The sequence below is a fragment of the Aquila chrysaetos genome, chromosome 8, assembly GCF_900496995.4.
Source record: "Aquila chrysaetos chrysaetos chromosome 8, bAquChr1.4, whole genome shotgun sequence".
NCBI classification, from domain to species: domain Eukaryota; kingdom Metazoa; phylum Chordata; class Aves; order Accipitriformes; family Accipitridae; genus Aquila; species Aquila chrysaetos.
This window is the reverse complement of record NC_044011.1, coordinates 29,923,413-29,947,430: the sequence shown is the minus strand read 5'-3', so window position 1 is coordinate 29,947,430 and position 24,018 is coordinate 29,923,413. Positions and strand designations below refer to the sequence as shown.

General features: G+C 39.9%; 1 protein-coding gene and 1 long non-coding RNA gene across 4 annotated transcripts in view; both read left to right on the top strand.

Moving 5' to 3' along the window:
• The window catches only part of MACROD2 (mono-ADP ribosylhydrolase 2), a 905,745-nt gene that overhangs the window by 769,188 nt on the left and 112,539 nt on the right, over positions 1–24,018 (top strand). The gene's annotated exons all lie outside the window — the stretch shown is intronic.
• Positions 12,075–16,413, top strand: LOC121233470. The gene is made up of 3 exons (XR_005932949.1): positions 12,075–12,091; positions 15,666–15,674; positions 16,402–16,413. It is a non-coding gene; the product is annotated as an uncharacterized LOC121233470 (long non-coding RNA).

Sequence of the window (24,018 nt, the reverse complement as noted above, 5' to 3'; positions counted from 1 at the left end):
TTGACATGCCCATCTTTGTCTGTTAGTGTAAATTTTAATTTAGTGGATTTAATTTGTATTGTTAAGTGGCAAGAATGCGTGTTATTGAATTACTGTAAAGCTATTTAATTATTGATTTCCCCAACATAGCGGCCTTGACATTTTACCAGATATAATGAAGGAAAAGATGCACATTAACGGGATGGATATGGAACAAACAAGCTTTTTCAATAGAGACTTAATTCATTTTAATAGATATACAGTAATTACCTAGGAAGTAAGACTGTTTTCTTCATTGTAACATTAATGATTCAGATGAAGTGACAGAGGTAATGTATAGGTATATTACGACTGTGTTTAAAACACCAGGGTTGGCTTATGACAGTCTGGAGGACACCAGTGTTGTCTTTAAAGATGCATAAAACCTTCAGATTTACTTATCTGTTTTCTTTACCACTAAATAGAGTTTTGTAATAACACATATTTACTTCCCCCCTCCATCCCTTTCATCTTTTAACGATTTCTCCATCTCCATTTGAATTACCCAGGAGAAAAGGAATCGACTTTGCTCCTAGTTGGAGAGCGCAGGGCCAGGAGGATGCGGCTGGTCTGACACGGCTCTGTCCGGAGCGGCTGGCAGCCCCCTGCCTTTCTCCTTGCTTTAATCTTGGTGAGGGAGACTCCATGCCCTAAAACGCACACTCTGCAATTTACTTTGCTTAGAAAGCTGAAGGCTTGAAGCAGCCCTGCTGGGGTTTGAATGCGTGATTTCAGTGATCCCCATCCATTTTAAACTTGCTTCGTGGGCTGGCAAGCTAACTCTTTTCACACAAGCATCTGTATTGCAGTTCAGTAATTCAGCCACAGCTCTCCTGGACAAGATAAAAAATAACGGCCCTTTCTCTTGGGAGAACAGCAGTGCATCAAACCCAGAAGCAAACACAGAATGAAGACTTCCCTGTGATGGAGAGTCCTATATCTTTGCATGAGAACATCCTGGGACTATTATCTGAGGCCACCATTAAAGAGAACTTGAATTGCTACAGATGCCGCTTTTTTCCTCATTTTTTAACATTCTTTTGTTACTTTCCATTTCTTGATGTGCAGTTATACCAGAGCTGACTTCCCTAATGCAGGTCCCAGCCTGTAGGGCCCGTGAAGCCTGCAGCTGCGGCAGAACCCAGGTCAGCTCCAGTCTATGGCGCAGGGAAGGAGCTGAGCTGCCACAGCCCTGTGTGCTCTGCTGCAGCCCCAGCATCCCCCCACACTCGGATATGGCGGGTCATCACACAGGCTCCAGCATGTTTCCAAATTCACATAATTCACTTTTAAAAGCAGCAGGAGTGTGGTGTTATGGAGAAGTGTTGTACTTGCTTTGAAGCAGGTTTTAGTCACGTGATGGGCCATAGATAAGAGCACAGAAGGATGCTCCAAGGGCTAAGGTTTATCTAGGATTTGAGAATTTTTAAACTATTAGGATGTATGTCCAGGGAGAGCAAAGACACCTGTAACTACTGTGACTTCCTCTATAGCTGATGGTACCATATAAAAGGCAAACCCAGGTGCCTGCAAAAAAAAGCAAAGAGCAATAATAAGGAGACGTCACTTCTGATAACTGTTGATTATTGCGTGGTTCTAAAATACAAGTTCCTCCAAGTGACTGGGGCTGTGGGGCTTTCCTGCTTGCTGAACAGCACCTACATCATGTTTATTTTATCATAGCAACACTAGGCTTTGAAAGAGTTTGGATTTTGTGTTGGGGAGCTGTGGGTAGTCTGTCTCATTTACACAGAGTAGGTAAGCTCTAGGAGCTGAAGGAACGTTACTGAATTGATATCATGCCATATAGTAAGAAGTCTTTAAACGTTTTTTTTTGACAGAGACACCTGAAGTTTCAGTAAGTCCGTCCCTTGCTTGAATTTTACAGCTATGAAAAGAAAACAGGCTGTACAGAGGCAAAGGAGAGAAATAAGACAGCTGGTGCTTAGGTGGTTATTTCTAACCCATTGCCTTCTGTGTGTCAGGTCAGTATCTGAGCATGTGTGCAGAGCTCCTCATGGGGACAGGCCACTCTGTCTGTCTGTAGCCAAATGGCAGTGGGTCGCAGCCTCCTTTCAAATACACATGTACAATTTCTGCTGGTGTTCAAAACTGCGTAGGTTAACGTTAGGAAATATGTAACAAGCTACGGCAGGATTGCTGGCTTCTGCAGGTCACGTGGAAATGAAATGGAAGATTTGCTGGCATCTGCAAAGGTTTAAGCCCTGAATGAGGGAGGCTGATAGTGAAAAACCACTATTATTGTACGGTGCATGGTATAAAGAAATAAAAGGCCAGATTGTAGCTAGGCAAGTTTTCCTTTATCCCTTCAAAGCCAGTACCCAGATTGTACATATTGCCAAGGGAAAGAGCAGGCTGCATGCAGCTGCCATGCTGTTTGCAGCTGGGTTTGTAGCCAGCACTCTGCAGGGAATACCCTGCAGAAGGTCTCCGCTTTGGATGGAGATCTCACCTTTCCAACCAAAGGGAAAACCCATTTGGCCAGCACAGCCTCTTGTGACAGACATTTTGCATGCCTGGCAGCTGAGAAAGCATAGTTTTTCCCCATGTCTGTCTTGTGATGGATCAGTTCCCTGATGCCATTCACTGTGCTTAGCGTCTGGGCTTACTGCGAAGGGTGGTGCAGTGCAGGGCAGGGCTAGGAGGCAGACGGCGACAGACTTGTGAAACACTGCCACCAAATGTGAAAAATGGCCTCACAGCAGGGCCGGGATTTGCGAGCAAGCTCGAATGTGTCCCTCAGAGCTTCGGGTGCCCGTGGGCAGGTGGGCCCAGAGCTGCAGCTCTCCCTGCAGCCTGCCTCGGGGTGAGCCACAGCCAGCTCTCAGCCCTGCAGCATGGAGGTCATGGTGGTGGCTGAGAGGGAGAAGTAGTGAAAACGGGGTTTCTGTTACTGCCACCCTCGGCTTTCGTTAGCGGTGTTCAGGCTCTTGGTCCTTTTCGTTTCCCGCACTAGTGGGAAGTGTTATTAAATCCATTAGTTTTCCTCAGGAAAACTCCTTAAAGGAAAAGATGTTTTGTCTCATTTAATCCACGTTCATATTGTTTTACCATACTTTGTGTTAGGCTTGTCTTGCAAAGCAACCTGGTCGAGGTGCTAAACTCATCTATTGTGGCTATGCAAACATCTCTACTCAGCCTAGGCCCCATCCTCTAGGCCCCACACCCGGGTGCTTCAGTAATGCTGGTATGTGATCAAAACAGTGAATAGCTCAGCAATAACTCCTGTAGACACAAAGTCGAATAGTCGGCAGACTCCTGAAAGACTCATGCTAATGGCATGGCTGTCTTGCAGATAATGGAGAGTAGAAACAAGGAGGACGGGGACTCGGTGCCGTTAGTCGTATGCTGCAAGTCAGAGGCCTGGTCTGTCGGTGTCCTGGCTTGTCAACAGCAAACTGACAAACAGTAATGCCCTGGATATCACATGCGCACAGAAAAGCTTTATTCATATCCCTTTTTTTCCAGTCATGAATATTTGAAAATAATTACATTGGAGATTTCATATTGTATTTTTACTAATAATGTGATGATGTCATTCTGGGTGCAGTAGTGACACTACTAGAATGGCGACTACAGTCTCTAAATTTAATTAGATGATGATTTCTTTTCCAACCTATAAATTATGATTTAGTAAAAATTAAAGAAACAATGTAAATATTTGTCGTGGTTTAACCCCAGCCAGCAACTAAGCACCACGCAGCCGCTCACTCACTCCCCCCCCCGCCCAGTGGCATGGGGGACAAAATCGGGAAAAAGAAGTAAAATTTGTGGGTTGAGATAAGAACGGTTTAATAGAACAGAAAAGAAGAAACTAATAATGATAACACTAATAAAATGACAACGGCAATAATGAAAGGATTGGAATGTACAAATGATGCGCAGTGCAATTGCTCACCACCCGCCGACCGGCACCCAGCTAGTCCCCGAGCGGCGATTCCCCGCCCCCCCCTTCCCAGTTCCTATCCTAGATGGGACGTCCCATGGTATGGAATACCCCGTTGGCCACTTTGGGTCAGCTGCCCTGGCTGTGTCCTGTGCCAACTTCTTGTGCCCCTCCAGCTTTCTCGCTGGCTGGGCATGAGAAGCTGAAAAATCCTTGACGTTAGTCTAAACACTACTTAGCAACAACTGAAAACGTCAGCATTATCAACATTCTTCGCATACTGAACTCAAAACATAGCACCATACCAGCTACTAGGAAGACAATTAACTCTATCCCAGCTGAAACTAGGACAATATTAATTTGTAAGCAGCAGATCCTTAGCTGCTACAAATCTACCTAAAGCTGTATCCATACAGGCCTGCTGAGAATAAGGCTAAATAAGATATTATAGTCCACTGGATTCATGCTCAGCATGTGGCTGTTAGTCAATTTGTGGGCCTATAGATACAACTTATAAAATTTTCTCTAATTTCCATGCAACCTAAATTGAAAAACTGTTTGATTACAAAAATGAAAAAAATGTATATTCATGAAGAACATAAATGTTTTGAATAAACATCTCTTTGGTGTAATATTAGTTTTTACAAGTAAAGGGAACAGTAAATTTTATCATTGCAAAGAACTTGACAGGTAGTGTAATAATATTGCCACCTGTTTTGTATATACTTGGGAAATATTAGGAAAAGCCAAGTGCCTTACTCTTTTGTGAATCCAAGTCTGCAGTACTCAAAATAATTGAAAAACTAGGAATATAAAAATAAATCACTTATTTCTTGCCATCTGTGTGAATGCCATTTTTGAAAAATTATAACCTTTACTTGACTAGGAAAGCTATCTCAGTGCCATGGCTGAATTACACAGTAGTACTCAAGATAGTACACTCTTCTGGAAAAGTAATTCCACATTTTTAGGAGGAAGATGTAAACATGTTACAAAAGTTTCTTCAAATTTGAAACTTTCTAGTGATTTGAGAGCTAATCTTTGCATGTAAAATGAGCGACCCTTGCTGGATTCATTAATGTTTCCTAGAATGGAAGCAGATTTTGTAATGCTGTGGACTTGTGTGTAATATACTGCATACTGAACTTCACCTGTGGTTCCTGTAAATTATTAACAAGAAATCCATGAGAGAAAATATAGAGAAACCATCTTCTGTAAATTAGTATCCTCAGATTGCTTTCAGTTGTTCCTTACCTTTTCATTGACCTGTCTGTGTGTCAGTGATTTAACAGGCATGAAGGGCCAGACTCTCACAGTTTGGCTTCTACAGTTAAAGACAGTTTTTTAAAACGATTCCTATTTAGGCAAGCTATGGAAGATAAAGTTTTCATCTGGGGGTTCATACGTATGTATTGCATTACTGCCATTATTTCTATAGGCAAGCTTCTTGGTTATTTTTTTATTAGGGTAGAGACTGCATCTTCTTACAGGTTAATGCATTTATGGCATAATGGTTATATATGAAGGAGGAGGGAAAGATGTGTACGTACTCTTAAAAAAAATTTGGATTTCTGGTCCTAATTTTTGTGTACTAAGTTTTTGGCCTCTCTGATATGCATAAATTGTCAACAGGAAACATTTTGAGCTTTGAAGGTTGAGGCTGGTGCTACTGCAATTGTGCAATCTCTTCTTATGACAAAATCTCATCTACTTGCTCAGTGTTAAAGATCTCAGACTTCTTCCTTCCTTTCCTTCCTTCCTTCCTCAGCAGGCAAGGAAATGTGTTTGAAATGATAAATAGTATTCTTTGAGATTTTTTTCCTCAAATGAGAGTTCTAATGTTCTTTAAACCCTACAATTTTCAAATTGCTCCCGCAATTTATTCATTAGTTCTCCTTGGTTTTTTGAACTTTTGGTCACCAGACTGCACCATTTTTCTGTTAAATAATTTAAATGTTATTTAAACAGAAAACAAAGACAGTTGAATGGTTTGGATAGAAAAATCTTGCAAAGAGGCACTGTAATGCACTTAAGAAACTCTATAACAATAATCACTTTAATGAGCAATCAAATATGCATTCTTAAAGTCTCAAGCAGTTAAAAAAAAATCTGCCATTTCAAGGGTGACATATCTCCTTTCTGTTTTGACATTCATCTGCATTAGTGTACACTTGTTAAACTTGTGTATCTAAATCCCGCTTGTCAGATATTCTGGAATCTATTTACACTTTCACCCAGGGCTCAAGTTGCACCACTCTCAAACCACTTAACACATTTCAAGTGCCTAATTGCTAACAAAGTCTTCCCTCCATCACAGAAAGTGCTGCTATTTAGCTCCCCAAAAGTACTTTTAGGCATGCAGTGGACAATTAATAAACTTGAATGCTAATAATAATGAAATAATGCTGCTAAAAGCAAGGTAGGGCTGAAAAGGGGTCTTTCATTAGAATTCACTTAAAACACTTACAATCCACTTCTGCTTGCAGAAGTCACCCCAGACAAACTACCCTGGCCACAGAGGATAATGTTTTCAAACCTGCTTTACGATCTTAAACTTTTTTTCTTCTTTTTGGATTTCCATCTGAGTTTTTCATCCTTCTGTAGGTTTACCCTGGAGGTTATTTGTATTTCTTATCTTCACGGGATAAAAGGGGGTGTACCGCATTTCAAAGTGCTGAATTTGCTTTAAGGGAAGAAGAGCAACCAATCTTCAGCCTTAGCACAGCTCTGCCTCTCTTCCGTAATGCTGGAGACATGGTTTCCAGCTAGCACGTGCCTACCCAAACTTTTCAGTCACTTCAGCACTGAGCATTAACAACTCTCAATATAATGACAGCTGAGAGTATCTACTGCAAGATCAAGCTGTTTGGACTGAATTCTGGACATAGTTCTGAATTCTGTAATTAAACATTTGCTTACAGTCCAGTGGCTTTAAAGACCCTCAGTGGTTAGCTCAGGAGTATGCTAAAGTGCTCTCCTGAACTGGAGCCAGAATTTGTACCCAAAACCCCTTGTTCCTCTTGCCCCTAGGTCATATATAGAAATGTTCTCTGATTGACAGCTTTTCACTAATTTAATTGTATTGCTGAACAAACATAGTGGTCAAAAGGTTACATACACCTGAAAGATGCTATCTCTTTTCCTCCAAGAAAAGTAGTGCTGCCTTCAAAAGGTACAGTAACCTGATATTGATTTGAATGAGTGGCATTAGACTTTCACAATACTTTTAATAGTGATGGGCAGATTAGTTAACCTTCCTAGGAGGTTGCCAATACCAGTGATGATTAAAAGGGGTATGTGTAATACGGTAATGAAAGGTTGTTTAAAACGTTTGCTTAACACCTGAATTCAGTGACCTTAAGATGTGCCTGCTAAAAATCTGATTTATCTTTCCTTCCAATTTGTGCTTATAGATGGAGTTTTATTGTGTGTTTGCTTTTGCATTTGGGATGTATCTTAGTTGCACTACAGCTAGAATCTCCGTCAGTGAAAACACTAGGTCAGACACAGTATGAAGGGACAAGATATACAATCCTTTCCGCTATTCATAAATGCAGCATACATGGGACCTAAACAGACACTCCACTTAAGAAATGAGAGATTTATATGGATGACCCGATTCATTAATCGTTCAGAATGTCTGAATATATTTATCCCAGAGGGGCTAACTCAAGATTTAATGTTTTATCTTATTTCATGTCATTATGTTTATTATGTGTTGTGCATCTCCTTTGGAACATAAATTGCCGTCAGTAAATTAACAACTCGCACTGAGACACCCCACTGTGTGAACCCAGTCTTTCACCAGTACAGCCAGATTATTTTCATTGATGTTAAAAACAGATACGAAACAGAAATGAAGGCGTGGTAAATCTGATTAAGAATTTCTTTATGGAAATCTGTGCTTATGCTACTAAAACTCCCATGTCTGTAAAAAACGTCGTAAAAACAGCTTGGAAAATATATTTTGTAAGGACTGCTTATGTATTTAACTTCAAATACCTCTGTTTCTCAGAATTATTAATTCTTCCATACATTTTTTTCCTTAATGGTAACTGCCATATAAGCAACATATTGTTCATTGTGTATATTTGTAAGGTCTTGCTGTGAACCACAATTACTGGGGAAGTTCTGAATTTAAGCTAATTCTCATGCTTAGCTTAAGTAAGAGTTCCCTTTTATTTGCATTGGATAGACACCAAGATATCTTAGGTATTCACCACACCAAATGAGAAAAGAATTGAGCATTGATGGTGCTTTTAGCCTCTCTTTTCAAGTAAACGATGTTCCAGAGAGGTTACTTAGCCTTAGTGGTTTTGGCCCAGGTGTAAGATTGTGAGTATATTTTTAAAAGTTGTTTAGTTCAACTTTATTGACTTTTTGGGGGCCTTGGAGAAGAGTGAAGTGCTGCTCAGTAAAAACACCAAAAAGGTGTGCATAATAATGACTTGCTAGCTCCCTTCTAAAGGTTTAATCCAAACTCCATTCCAGTGATGAAATTTTTTTAAAGTTATTTACCTGATTGATAGCTAGACGTCCTGTGCATATGAACTGCAGTGGTTGCTTTCGATTACAGTGAGAGGTTGGCATCATCAGTTAGTCTTTCTGATAGAAATATGTTTTGAAAGTCTGGATTGGGAAAAATGTAGTTGATGTAGCATAACCTGCTTTTATCTTTCACAGAAGCAATTCAGGTGTTATTATAAGGTAGTTATTGCATTTCTGAGCTATATTATCATGCAGCACTTGTCCCAGTGGTGGATCTAGAGGCTGCTAAAGTGGCCTGAGGAGCACATGCAGTGATTCTTTGGGTCCTTCTCCTCACAGAGAAGGCAGTAGCTTCAGCCTGATCCTGACCCAGTTGTGATTCAGTTCAGTCCAACCTCAGATCCATGAAGTTGAATTTGGAGTAGAATTTTGTGCTCCCCTTTGAACAAAGAAAAAATATCTGATGGTTTTTAGTTTGGGAACAGCAGTGCTCCTTTTTTTCTTCAACTTACAGAAGACCCCCCAAAAAGGTCAAGACCCATTGCAGCTTGCTTATGAAAACGCAACCTCTTCTGGTTAGGTATTGTTAACAGATCGCACTGTTGACCTGTGGGATGGTCCTTCTCTGAACAAGTCATGAGATGAAGCTGTTAAGGATGACATGTAACCAGCTCCAGGCAGCAAGCAGCCTTCCAGAGCCACCACATCCCCAGTCTCATACTGCTTCTGTTTACTGCTTCACTTCTGGTAGGGGTGAGCGGAGAGTTTGATTCCCATGTTTCTTCCTGCATGAAATTATTGTTAAATTTTGAGATATCAGTGTTCTTGCCTGATAACATGACGCTGAATAGAAGTTACATTTTCAGTTGGCAGTCACAGAAATGTATTTACTGTTTAAAAATTATAGTTAGCTCCATTGCTGTTCAGTGCAGTGACCCAGCAGTGGTGGAAACAAGGCAGAAGAAGATGGGACTGTTGTTTGAAGGTTAAGTGCCAGCCTTCACTGTGTTCTGTTGTTCTTACAGACTTTTGTACAGAATGAAAGCTGTCTGCTCTGAGCAAGTAGAACAAATGCTGTGTGAATTTAATTCATTCTGAAAAGCATATATGGTAAAACACATTTGTTTACTTCATGCTGTGGAATGGGGCCTTTAAGTCTGTTTCTAATTTATTCCAAGTTAGAAATATGAGGTAAATGCAGAAATCATGCATTAATAAAATCTCTTTATGTTCCCAGCTGGCATGAGAAATAACAGTTGTGGTTCACTGAAAATGACTTTGGGCCAACACTTTTGATGTGATTTTAGGTTTTATTTTCAGTCATGAAGAACTCTCCTGCGATGCTTTCTTTTTAGTGTTTTATGAGCAGCTAGTGTTTTTGTGTGTCACTGAAGAATTGCTAAAGAAAAAAAACCCAAATTTTCTTCTTCTATTTTTTTTTTTTCTTCCAGAAAAGAGCATTAGAAAAGCCAGGTCTATCCAATGTTTATCATCAGCAGAAGAACTGGTTAAAAAAAAAAAAAAAGTAAATAAAATGAAAGCACACATTTGCAAGTTGTTATTTATGGAGCAGGCAATGTTAGTGAATTATTTGTTTCTATCTAACAGCAAAATTTAGTCATCAAAAAATAGCTTTCATTTCTGAGATCCTTACTTCTGTGCTGAACAGCAGCCTTGTTTGTGTTACCATTTCCCCTTCATTTGCCACCCTTTCATCTCTCCTTAGAACATGCATCCTTCCACTTCTTTTTTCTCCATCTTTTTCTGTGCCATTTCCTGCTTTCTAGTGTTGCCTAGCATCTTTATTTCTCCACAAGTTTTTCCTCTTCTGAAACTGTCTGTAGCATGAATTCCAGCAGTTCCCTGACTATCCTATTTGCAAATTAACATTGCCCAAAAGAAAGATCTGCTTTAAGCTGTAACTCGACAGTGTTCATGTATTTGTATTTTTAACAGAAACTATTATGCCTTGTCAGTTGGTACCACATTTTGCGAATTAACTTGTTCATATTGTCCATTATAGAAGAGGTGCATGATTAGTATGCTAACTGACCTCTGAAATATGAAAATGTACAAGACCAGACTCTCATTTTCAATAAATTGTCATATTTCCACTGGAAATACAGAATATTAGCTAGGAAAAGAGACAGTTCCATACTAAAGAGAGAATATTATCTAGTAATTAAAATGTTCAATAGTTTTTTACTTCATCCTGATATAGAGGCTGGGTTTTTTATATATGGTAGAGCAAGATAATTGTTAGAAAGTCTGTTTTGCTTAATCTTATTGCTCCTTAAATAAATGATGTTGTTGTTTTCTTCTGTATCGTTAGAACATTGACATGGGCACTTAGTACATCCTCAACCAAAAGCTCTTCAAAGGCACAAGATGAAGTCCATTGACTTCAACTAGGTGTGACTTGGTTTTTTCCCTCCTGAAGGAGGAAGCTTTCCTGAATCAGCATCTCCGTTGCCATCCTTATAACTGCTGAGCCTATATGGCTAATGACAGGATAGTCCTTCCTGAAGTAATTCTCAGACATGCTGTAATACTCATCTCTAAAGTCAGAGCCATTCTGGAGTCAAGGGTTGTTTGGTCCCCAAGCATTTCATTCTGCTGCTGCAGCCATTAATGCCACAGATAGTTATTTGTCTTACCAACTGTCAAGTTAACCATCGTTATTTGAAAACATTGTTTGACTTGAGCTGTGTGATCTGTAGTGTCGTCTTAAATATCTGTCTACAATCCTTTTGCACTATTTAACTGGAAAATGAAATCTGTGTATCAAAATTTGATTTCTTAAGGGCCAATCAGTGAATCATGCCTTTGTTGTTCTTGAACACGTCACGACAGAGGGCAGGATTTTAAAAACAGCTCGGGACTGGTCTACCTTTGCTGTCAGTGAAGTCAGTGATGAAACGCCCCTTTTTTTTCAAGCACTTCCAGAAATGCCACACATCTGAGCCAATACTGTTAATGAATGCCAGCAAGTTCCACCCAGAATAGTTACTCCTTGTGCTATTTTATTACTGGATGCACTAAGGGAGACTTTTTCCCCAGCAAAGGAAATTCCAATACATATAAGTTGAAGTCTTTTGGGAAAATGATTTGCTGGAGAAAAAAACTTCTCATAATCAATAAATACATGCTGCATTTAGTTCTCTTTCAGCAAAATAACATAATAATTTTTTCTTTCTTGCTCTTATGTTGAATGACACTTGTCTACCTAACAACATTTTAAAAATGTGGCTTGAATTCTGCAAACATTTCTCACTGTTCAATAAGGCTGGAACTTTTCTTATGTATTGATTGCAGTTCTCTCCAGCTTTACTCCAGACTTCTCACACAACCTTGGCAAGTGGCTTTATCTTTCTACATCATAAAATTCCCATATGTAAAATGAATAGAATAATTCTTACCCCACAGGGATCCTTGTGGCTTAGTTCATTAATGTGTGTAAAGCACTAAATAGAAAAAGGCACTACAGAAGTTTAGAATATCACTATTGATATAGCTGTGAGTCTACAGGCATTCAGTTATCATGGACCAGAGGATGATAGGATTCACATCAAAGCCACAGTGCAAATTTGTATAAACGCGATCTACATCTGGAGTGAGAACCATTTCATACATTCCCCAAAGAAATATTTACTCAGCTGCACAATATGTATTGTTTTAGTGAACATCAAAAATGATGGGAGTTTAAGACACTCTACTGGCAGTAACCTAATTAACTCACTCTTGATCAAATATTTCAGATGCCAGAATCAAAATAATTACATCTGCAGTCCCAACTGAAGACAATACACTGGGAAATAACATAGGGTCAGTTCTTGGACTAGTGTTAAATAGCACAGATTTGTTGACTTTGGTGGAGCCACACTGATTAACTGCACATGAGGGTCTGGCCTGCACTGTTTCAGCTGGAAGCTAAAACAGAGTTGGGCTTTTAAAAAACAAGGGTATTGTTTAGTTGAGCTAAGTCAGAAGGGTTATACTTTTCACTGGCACTGAGTTTTGCAGAATATGCTGTCCCGGAGGACAAATCCTGATTGTGAAGTGCTGGTGAAGTACTGTGTCTGCCTGTCATTTTGTTCTCTAGGTCGATTAGACTTGGAATACATCTAGCAGAGTATGCTGTTAATTACTCTATTTATTCATCTTCAATGTATATTGTGGGTTTTAATGCTTTAGTTTCTTGCCTTTCTTTCAACAAATTTAGCATAACATGCTATCAACTATTGAGTGTCTTACATTTATTTTGCAAGATACACTTAATCTAATGCTAAACTATGCCAGAAGCTGATTTGATTGAGAGCGAAAATCTGCAAAATCTAGCCAGGATATCTTGGTCTCTGATGGGGATCCCTGATGTCTCAGGCTCCTTGACAGTGAACTTGACAAAACAAAGCAGAAAGAGGACAAAATCCTGGATATAGGTCAAGAATTTCTAACACTTACATGCTTTTTAAAAATTGCTGCAAATTACTTTATTTTTTTAAACAGCGCTTGTTCAAAATATTGGTTAGGGAGCAATCACCATGGATGATTTAGGAAGCAGCTTTGAGAGTGCTCAACATAGATCAAACTGTCCGTCACTGTAAAAGCTGAGTCATGGCTTCATAACTTATTTGCTTACTTAGTATTCCATGTGAAAGCCTCAAACGTCAACTCAAAACTTTTAGACCTTCTGGACCTTTGTTTGTCAGAACATAAGAACTTCAGAAATATCAACAGCACATTTTGATTGTTTCACTGTGTTGGACTGCCATCTCTCATCTCCCTGATTCAGTCTTTGGCTGTTCTTCCTTATTCAGGTTATTGATTTGTTTGTGCAACCGTGATATTTTATAGTACTACTTTACACTATTAACAGACTTTATATCTTTTGAATATTAAGTGATTTACTCCAAACTCTATTGAATTGCTGTTATGAGAGTCTGCAGATAGAGAGGATGGACACGTAATGACTGTTTTCCCCAAGAAGGATTCAGTGGCAGAATCCAGGACTCTCCTGGCTGTGTGGGCTCTGAAACACATGCTTCATTGCCTTTCATCATTTCAAATGCTCCCCATTCAGCATTTTATTTTGCTTTTTTTACTTTTGCATTTCATTATGTATTTGCTGACTAGAAGGGGTGCTGAGGAAACACCTCAGCATTTTCTGTTTTCTGTTATTTTATGATGTTATAATATTCATCATGCCTCTTCCAGTGGCAGTCTTTTCAGGTGACACTTCCCTATTGCTCTCTTCCTTTCTAAGGAAGAAAAGATTAGGGAATTTCTAACAGTTACAGAAGCGTCCATTAGACAAAGGTGTTAACAGCGCATTTTGTTCCTTTTTTCTTGTAAAATATACTCAGGAATGTGGACAGACTAGTAAAATAAACAACCCCTGTGTACTTCACCTTAGGATGTGGTAACATCAAAGGGTAATTTATGGTTCTGTTTGTCAGGTGTCAGTTTGTTCACAGGCTAATTGAAGTTGTATGGAATATATATTGGTTCAACAGTGGAAGGATCAATGAATTGATTTATTGTAAATTGCTGTCAACAGTTGAGCCTTTTGCTGCACTTAGCAGGCAGTGTTTATGTGTAGTGGTGCATGAATGACCACTGGAGATTCACACAGGCCAGTTATGCTGCTAATTCTTTCGGTGTTTTAGAACGGATTCTGCTTTTGGTGTGGTCTTTTCATATTTCTTGGCAATTGGGGTTCAGATACAGCATAGAAATTGGTAAAATGTGGAATGTCGTGGCTTATGCTGTCATGGTATCATTCTCATTGGCCCTGCAGGCCCAGAGAAGAGACTTTGCATGCAAAAGAAGTGCCTTTTTTTTGTACTTTGGAGTGCCTCAGTTTTTACTTTTGTTGTGGCAGTAGGCACGGGAACAGGCAAATAAAGAAGAGATTTGCTTGTTTTTAAACCTCCCGTTCTTCCCCCGTGGCCACAGTGCTGTTCAGCACTGATGCAAAGAGCAGTGCAGCATAGGCGCCCTATTCCTCTGTGCATGGCAGACATGCAGGGGATTGTAGCAGGGGATTGCCGCCCCATCTACCCAGTTCTGCTGTGTAGGAAACTGCAGGGTTGGGTACGATGCCCCAGCAGGAAGGACATAGGACTGAGCTCTTTGTGTCCACCACAGGCCACGGAGTTGGCTGTCGACATCTCAGCGAAGGTGGTGGGAAGATGGGGTTGTTTCCAGGACTGCTGCCATTCATGGCAATGGCCACACCATTGCATCGTCTACATGATACCAAGACTTGGCTGTTTGCAGCTGAGTCTTCCTGTGCTGAGCTTGCTCTAGTGCCTCAGTTGATATTTAAGACATCTACATACGCAGGCTGGCTGTGAGTATACTTGCAACCAGAGATGTATGTGTGTGAGAACATGACAGGCTTTCCCCTATTTTGAGAATACTTAGATGCACATAAATTATGTATTTCTTCTAACTGATGCATCATTTAATACATCTTTTCAATATTTACTGTGTATTAATCTGTTATTTTAATGCATTTCCAATCAACATATCTTCTGTAGTTGGTCTCCGGTGGCTACTCTGTGCATACGCAATTATCACATTTCCTGGAATGAAATAATTATTGAAATATATTTCTCTTAATGTCTGCCTTTCCCTTCAGCTCTTTTTTTCAGCTGCACCAACAGTAGGATTTGTTATTAGACCAAAACATATTGACCTTCTTGTCATTGTGTTTTTGCATCTCCCTCCCTGATTACACCTAAGCACTACAGCTGGATATCCATATTCATGTTGCTCTACCACAGAAAAAATAGTCCATCTGCATAGACTTAGCAGTACATTCCCACCTGAAAAAGAGAGCTTTACCCCATCCATCAAACTGGGAACATACTTTCCAAACCAGAAGTACATCAGTGACACGCACTGCAGTGTTGTTCTGGGTATATCATTTTAACATCCTGGGATGAATGCAGCGTAAAAAGAAAACTCAGAGAACAGAATCTGGAGAATTAAAGAAAACAAACAGCCTATATTTCCAAGGAAATGAAGATTCAAAGAGATGAAGTGATATATATGGCCACACAATGAGCAGAAAGAGAGATTTGAGATGTTACATTATGCCCACAGAATTTAATTAATGATACAAGGAATGGATCATCCTGATAAGCTGTACAGAGTAAAAAATAAATAATGAAGTGTCTGTAATTAAAAATAGTGTTCAAAATTAACTGACCTGCATTTCTGATGCATTTCTCACCCTTGCACTAAGCATGAAATAGTCTGCCTCTTTGCAATGTGCCTGTTAAAAGCTCTTCATGCCAGGAGAGGAGGTAAAAAAACAAAAGCCAGGCTGCCCCAAGGAAGTTTCCCCAAAACTTCTGGGAAGTGGGACTGTGTTTGCTCCATTCTGGATCTGGCTGGATGAGCACAAACTGGGGACTTGGGAGTCTGCCGGAGAAAGAACCGACATTTCTCCTGATGTAGTGGGGTGAAGCCATGGAGGCATGACAACTGCTGCTCCGCTGACTGTAAAAAATTGGTGCAGTCCAGGGATGGAAAGACAAGCCACTTCTGCTCCCTCAAAAAAAGCCCTGTAGAGCTCACAGTGCAAAGCCTGGCTGCCTCTGTTGGTTTACGTCTAGAGCTTCAAGTGTTTTGGCAAAGTTTTCGAATGTCCCTGGGTGATTCAGTGTATAAACCCCACCGAAAGCGAGTGGAGCCGAAGGGCTAAGGTTGCTTGAGCACTTTGGAAAATGCTATCCTGTAACATTATCCTCAAAGATCAAAACACCAAATTGGATACACTAGCTTAAATGAAATTACCACTGCGTGCCAATCTTTTATCAGTCACTTTGCCCCAGGGCATCATCCGTTGTGGTCAGAAGAAATCTTTCTTATTTTCCCATGCTGTAAATTGTACAGTAAGGGTCAAAATCTGGTCTAGAGCTCACCACTATCTTGGTTTCAGCTGAGTTGATTAATATGTGAATTAATCTTGCTAGCAGCAAAATTTGATCTAACTTGTTCTGAAGCATGTGGCACTGACAAGGATACTGGACCCTCGGTCTATTCTAACATAGCAGTTCCTGTGTTTCAGAACTGAAGTGAAGATAACATACTTTGGATGTGAGCCCACGGTCAATGGCCATCTATTAGCAAGATTGCTGCTCTAACACAAAAATGCTTTAGTTCAGAAATTGGTTTGAACTAAACTCAGGGAATTTAAGAATTCAGAGTTTGGGATTTCATTACCATTAAGTCATACACTTATGCCTAATTGCAAAGACACATTTAGGTGTGTCTTGGGAGATTTCCTGCTGCACAGAGCTCTGCAAATATGATCTGAAACAGTCAAAAAGCCTTAATTCTGAATTTATTAGCTTATGATACTTCACCTTCCATCTTGCATTTACCAGCATTGTCCTGTCTTCCATCTCTACTCCAAACCTGCAGGCCGCAAGAGAAAGAAAATTCCTCCTCCTTTTCCTCAGCGGTCTGGCAGAGTGGAGGACCTGGGATTGGAGGGCCCTTTGACTGGTTGGCCAGATCAGAAAACGCAATGTGAAGCCCTTTGGGCTCCTGTGTGTTTGGAGGAGAGGGATTGTAACCTAGGATGGCCTTCTCTATTTGCTATTGAAAATGGTCTTTAGCATATGTAAATAAGTAATATTTCTCCTTACTGTCTTAGTTCTTTTTTGTTCTTTCAACAGCTGTATTTTCTTTTTCATCTCTCTTTTGATCTACATTTATTTTCCTTCTGGCGCTCTCACTCCTTTGAAATGGGTAGCAAGCATTTCATTTTGATGTACCCTTGTCTCTGTCCTTCTGTAGCTGGTACTTTTGGGAAAGGGAAGGAAATCCTTCCAGGATGCCCTTGCACAGAAGGCACGGGCCGGATGGGAACTGCACCCTGTCCCCAGCCACCAGCTCTGTAGATTAGGCCCTATACATCCCTCTCCTCCAGGAAAAGCTGCCACTGCAGAGTGTCTATGGCATGGATGGAGGTGTCATCTTCATTTCCCCGAGCACATGCAGTGTCCAGCCGTGGCTGGACAGGCTGAGCATGGGGAAAAGCGGTAGCTGTCTTTGCAATGCTTACAGTAATTTTGGCTTAACTACAGGGGACCCTTATTACTAATTACACTCATTCTGGAAAGAGATCACACCCCACCCCCCCCCCCCCCCTTACATTGGCTGGTATCATTGCACAGCTATTTATCAGGTATGGATGCGTACTCTTACCATATTAATGTGTTTGTGCCTAAGTTAATTAAGTGTAACTTTCATTAGTGTTTCCACAGGAAATGAACAAACCAGATTTACCACTTTTTGCATTAATTTTACACCTGAAAGGGAAGTGCTGAATCAGAATCTACTGCAGTAAGAATAGTTTATAGCAGCAAGGAAGAAATATCCCATATAAATATAGTTAACAACTGCCTCATATATCTGTAGAACTTTAGAAGGGTTCAGCTGATGTTTTATTTAGTAATGACATGATGAAAAAGCTTATACAACATTAATAATGCTGAACACTTGGGTCCTGTAAAAGGTCTCAGACTACTTGTCTTGAAAAGTGGACTTTGCAAACTGTTTTTGAGAACAACAAACTCCTTTTTTATGAAGTTAAAGGGAATTCTCAAGAACAGTATAACATAGTGTACCTGTTATTGTATACGCTGATGGTCTCACCTGCATGCGGCGTTGAGCACTGAGAAGCTGTGTGCACAGGGCTGCAGGGCCTTTGTCGTCCTTCATCGTTACTCCGTAGCAAGCGAAGAGGTTTGTTGGTTCATGCCTAACACCTGACCCATGGTGTCTGCACCTTTGCTCTTGCGGATGTGTGAGACTACCTTCAGAATAAGCTGCACAGACATTCTATGGGGTTTTATTCTGAATATTATAGAGCGGTTAAATGCTGCCTTTCATAAATATGCATTAGATATATTTGTGTTTTCCAATTTATTATGTTAGGTAGGGAATATGAGTTCTGCATTTTAAAAGCAGTTATGCTTTTCTCGGAATGCTTTTGTCTTTATGTCTTCAAAAAGAAAAAAAATCAGATTACCTTGTTTCCTGCACTGTGCCGGGGATGTGTTTTAGTGACATAGTTTGGTATTTAATTAAAATAAACGTAGAGAGAAGAGATTCTCCCTAAGGAAAGAAGTTGACTAATTGAGGCTTCTCTACATTAATTCAGAGCATTAAAGCATTAATGCTTTTATAAAACTGTCTTTTTGACCTACATAGGTTCAGGTAAAATTAGAAGCTACTGTCAACAGCTCTAATTTGTCCATATAGAAATAAATGTGGGTGTTTCTGTAATGCTCCGTTTTAAATGGCTTATGATGCTGCTTAAAAAGTGTGCTTGAATTAAAGTTATGGGGTTAAAGTATTGTGCTGCAAGTTAAAGTGTTTCACTTATAAATGCCTAGCGCTGGGAGTGATAGGTTACTGTGCTCGGGTGAGGAGCTGTAAATTGTTAACTTGCATTAACTCAATCACCTATCTTTGCTTTTAACCTAAACTATCAAATGTAAAATCCCGGCCTCGGCAAAAAGCATCGTGTTTTATGACTGAAAGGAACTCGGTAGTAAATCACCTCTTGCCTGTCAGCCCATTCCCACCTGCAGAGGATGCTTTCAGCAGGACACAGCGATGCTGTCTGAGGTCCCCAGATTCTCAGAGGACATCTCTCTGCTTCACTTCAGTCCTCTGCCAGCTTTGCACATGCTGACTGTGAACCTTGAGCTATCCTCTGCTCCTGCTAACCAGGGGGAGAGAGCACTCAATGCCCTTTAGGGCTGGCATTTGGGATTGCTCTCATAGCTCTCCTTTCTGACCCTGGCAGGACTCATGATGCAAAGCCATGCTAGAGCTACTCTACATAGATATCTAAAAGGGTCTTTATCCAGTCTTCATTTATATCTATATTTTTAACAGTCTCTCAGGTGTAGGCTATAAACAATTTTCCTCGATCCATTTTGGGTGGGATTTTTGTTGCACTGTGGCTTCAAGAACTTCCATTTGTTTTGATTCTCCTGTTTTTAAATACGTTTCATTTTTTTTTCCAGACTAATGCATACACATATAAGTCTTTTTTATGTACTGAAGATTTCCCCAAATGTGAAAAGTGTTTCCCTTATGAAAAATTACTGTAAAATTTAAGAGGTAATGATAATATTTCTGTGGAGGTTTTTTTAAAAAATGAAGCACAAAGTGTTATGCCCATGGGACAGAAATCATAAGATGGATCAAAAATATATAAAAAGCTTGTCATTGTCTCATAAATTCTTCAGCTTTTCAGACTATTTTCCTGTTCAACTCAATTAGTTTCAGCTAAAGTCATCTAGAGGCATTTTCCTTATAGGAATTGATGAGACTATTTATCTGGTAATTCCTGTTATTATGTTGTAATTATACATAATGATTAATTTTTCATGCAGAAAGCTTAACTATTTTTCCTAAAATGCATCTGATGATTTTTATCATAATACAACAGTTCTGGAAAAGCCCAGTACCACTGAGTAACAATGAAATATATGGTTTCTGTGGACATTTACTACATCTGTGCAGTCGCTATCCTGGAAACAACCAGATTTAATGGTGAATATGGTAATTTCTGAATGATGCTTCTTGTAAGAACATACTGCATTTCATCCTATCGGTCTTCCTGTTCTTGGTACATCAGTGCTCCTCATCAATGTAGTGTCTGAGAATCGTCCTATTGGTTTTTGAATATGTTTCCACTTTCGAAAGTTAAGAAAATATAATCTCTTTTTTTTTTTTTTCCAGTGGGAGCCAGGAAACAATGATTCCCACTTTTAATTCTGAAGTATTAATCAACACATACAGATGTTGCTGGGGTTTTGTTTCAGTTTTTTAAGTTATCCTATTTACAGTAATTGCAGGCCTTCTGGGGATTTTATATGGCTTTTGTCTTTTGTTTTGTATTTAAAGAAATTGATGATAAATGACCTTTAGATCCTTTGGCACTAATGTATTCCAGTTCTAATGAGCTGTTAAAGGAATAATAAGTGCAGTAAACTGTGTTTGTCACCACTAACGAGGATAGAGAGGGCTGACTTTTGAGAGAAGTTGAATTAATTGACTTAAAAATAGTAGAATGGTCCCTGTGGGTGGCAGGCTACAGGCAATCTTTTTTCTAACTTAAATCAGAACTTTTAATATGTTTGTACTACTGCATGTGCATAATCTGCCCTTTGCATTAATTATTGGTTCTGTAGCAGCTTCAGAACAGGGTGCTTAAAGTAATGGCAATCTTCCAGTTAGCACATTTGAGACATCACTTGATTTTAAGATTAAAGAAACTCCATGCCAGTGGAATTTCTAATAACTGTTAGCCTATCCAAATATTGCTGTTTCTGTACTGAAGGCGAATGGATTACAACCTTGGTCCCTATGACTTTAATGGAGCTATGCCAATTTAGATCAATTTAAGATCTGTCGCATCCTTTTAGTTTTGCTTTGTTCTTTTGCATTGTGAAAGCAATGTTAATTTACATCATTTATGCTCTATTAAGTTGAAAAGCCATATACGTTCTTGTACTCCTGTGTTTGTAGCAGAGGACAAAAAGGCATGCAATTTGATTTGTAATCTTACCTGGTTCCCTGCTTATGTTTCTGTGGCTCAGGTGTCCTGAGCGTGCATTTGTTGATATATAAATAAGATATGTGCCTATTCAGGCTGATGTGACAACTGAAAATGCACTTCGACATCTTCAAACAGAAGTTGCCCATCTAGTTTAAAGTATTATCAGTTTCCAGCTCAGGGACCCATTCCCAAAATGAGAAATCTGCACTGCGAATTTCAGAATTGTGCCAAGCAATTGTACCAAAAGGATTATACCAGCCATACTAGTTAAGCAGTGAAATATAGTGAATTTGTGAGCTTCTGCTACATGGAGTCACAGACCTGGATAGGAGTTAGCCTGCTTTCTCAGCCTGCAGTGAGTTGCCAAACTAGAAGTAGCTCATGTGCTGCACTGCCCAACCGTTGTGTTAGAATAGTGCATTTTACAGATTAGCTAGAATAAATATCAATAAATATCATTACAGAAATGTGCTGATCTGCTACATTTAAATATTGAGTTTCTGAATACCTGTTCACAGGTTGCTGAGTGTCATAAACTCTCCAGAAATCCCTGGGCTGCAGTTAGTAGCTCACAGCCAGTACTGGTTGCTGATTCTTGCAAAACTCAGAAGCAGATTGCCCACAGTGGCGTAGAAGTCTAGACACCGAAGCAAGGGCAGGAGGAGAGAGGATGCTGACTGTGTACAGCCATCAGGATTTTAATCTGGAATTATCCTAAATCACAAATATCAGACATTCATTTTATTTGTAGACTGTTTTTACTGTTAACCCAGCAAATGATGTAAAAGCTAGGCAGGCTCTTTTGGCCTGTGTGTTTAGAAATGTAAAATCATAATACTCATTTATGAAGTTTCCTAAAACGCTGAATTTGGCCTGCATGGTTCCAGTCAGAGCGGTTCTAGCAGTTCCCTTTCCTTTGCCTTATGTCAATCCAGGGTGATGGGGGATATGTTTTAGAGGCAGTGTGCAGGAGGAACATACACAAGCCTGCTTGTCTGTTAACCAAATTTAAGCGCGTACCTCCCAAGTACCTCTTTGAAATATTACTCTCAATTTAGCTCTTTGCTGCAGGTGTCAAGCAACAAATTTCAGATCCCGCTTGTGCTGACATTTGCTCTTGGGGAGAAGGAAATTAGATTTCTACTAGTCTGAAACCAGAAACAAATGTTAGAACTGAGAGCAGTTTGTTTGAGCTGTAAGTTATAAGACTGCAAAAATAATGAAGTTGGTAGTTGAAGCTGCTTTCTGCCCTTCTATGCAGGAAAGCTGAAATAATTCCTTCTTTATTCTCAGTCTTTCTTTTTTTCTTTTTCTCTAACATGTAATATAAAAGGAGGGACTTCTTTGGTCCTAATTCCTCTACTTCAGAATTGCCTGGTCTTTTCATGTTTGCGTCCAGCTGACACTGGAGCAGATTCTCCTTCTTTTCCGTGCAGCTCAGCACAAAGGCTGAGGAAAAGCTTTTCCCCGGTTTGCATGGCCAAAGTGCGTTACAGGTTGGGGCTGGTTTGGTGCCTGAAGAGAAACAAAGAAACCGTGGTTATGCAAAGAAGCTCCCCCATGAAATGGGGAAATAGGGGCAGTGCAGGTCGCATCAGTGAGTCCCTGGCCTCTGGAGCAAGGCACTTTGAGGGACTCACGCAAGAGCCAGTCCCTCACAAACACATCCCTATGCAGAAAGAGAGGAGTTCAAAGCGTGCTGGGTCTCCTGCTCTCACGGCAGTTTTCTCCTTGCCTGCACTGGGAACAGCCCGGCTGATCTAAGTGAAGGAAGCCATGAGCAAGCCGAGCTCCTTGCTGGGGCAAGCAAAAGCATCTCATGGGTGTCCTCTGCATATGCCAGAGCTGCACTGTGTACATTAGCAAGGATTGGGACCATGCTTTCCACTTTAAAGAACAGCTCTTTGCTGTATTTATTGATGTTCCTAGTTTATTTATTGAGACATCTGCTAGGTATGGCATAAAGATTTTGACAACAATATGTTATGAATTACAAGTTCTCTTCCTTCGATCACATCCAAAACAAAGCTATAGCTGTCTAAAAAGCAGAGGAATGGGGAGGTCCTACTTTTATTTTATGGAAAATAAAAAGGAATGAAAAAACAAGAGAAAATATTAGAAACCCCTGTCTCATCTGCACGCAGGTCCTTTAAAGCAGTGTTCAGTTTCATAATTACTGTTTGTTCTCTGAGAATAATTGTCCTGTCCAGCTTGTACTTGTCAGACTGGAATTAATCTACAATTTGTTGAATGTAAAGGGCAAGTTCAGTCCCAAAGATGGCGGGGGGGGGGTGGTGTTTATCTCTTATTTGACCTACAGAGGTACATATGTCAGAAATCTTGTTAGCATATAGGTAACAATACTTTCTTCTTATCTCCTCATCCTAGGGGCTGATTTTCATAAATACACATTTCTGCCAGGAGACTTAAATACCCTGTTTTTCTTCTCCCACTGAAATTCATTATAGTATATTTTCAGTAAAATACACAGCATAATATATGTTTTGTTTTTTTCAGTAGTTACTGTAATTAGTCCCCAGCCACAGGCTCAGAGAAGACGATTAGAGAGAGCATAAGTAACGAATCTTTAAATATTCTTTAACTGTTGGGAGAAGGCTTTTCTTTGTTTTCCGACAGACATTTCTGTGGTACCAAATGATGACAGAATTTGCTAGACTTAGCCGGTGAACGAATTTGACATGTCTCTTCGGAGACACTGCCCTGGATATTGGTTCTGCTGTTTCTGTTTGCAAATCCTGCAGCAGTATCATTTTTGAGACTCAGAAATTGGTGCTTTGACTCTTGAACTTAAATATACCTTTAGAAATAACTGATCTCTGCTGGAGCTTTCCTTTTTTGGTCAACAAAAGCTAGAACTTAAACGAAAAACCCCAACAACCACAAACCCCACCAGCATCCTTTAACCAATTGGGATTTGGTATTACAGCTTCTTATCAGCACTGGAGGCTGATGACTACATCCTCACATGGTGACTGGCTTAGCCTTT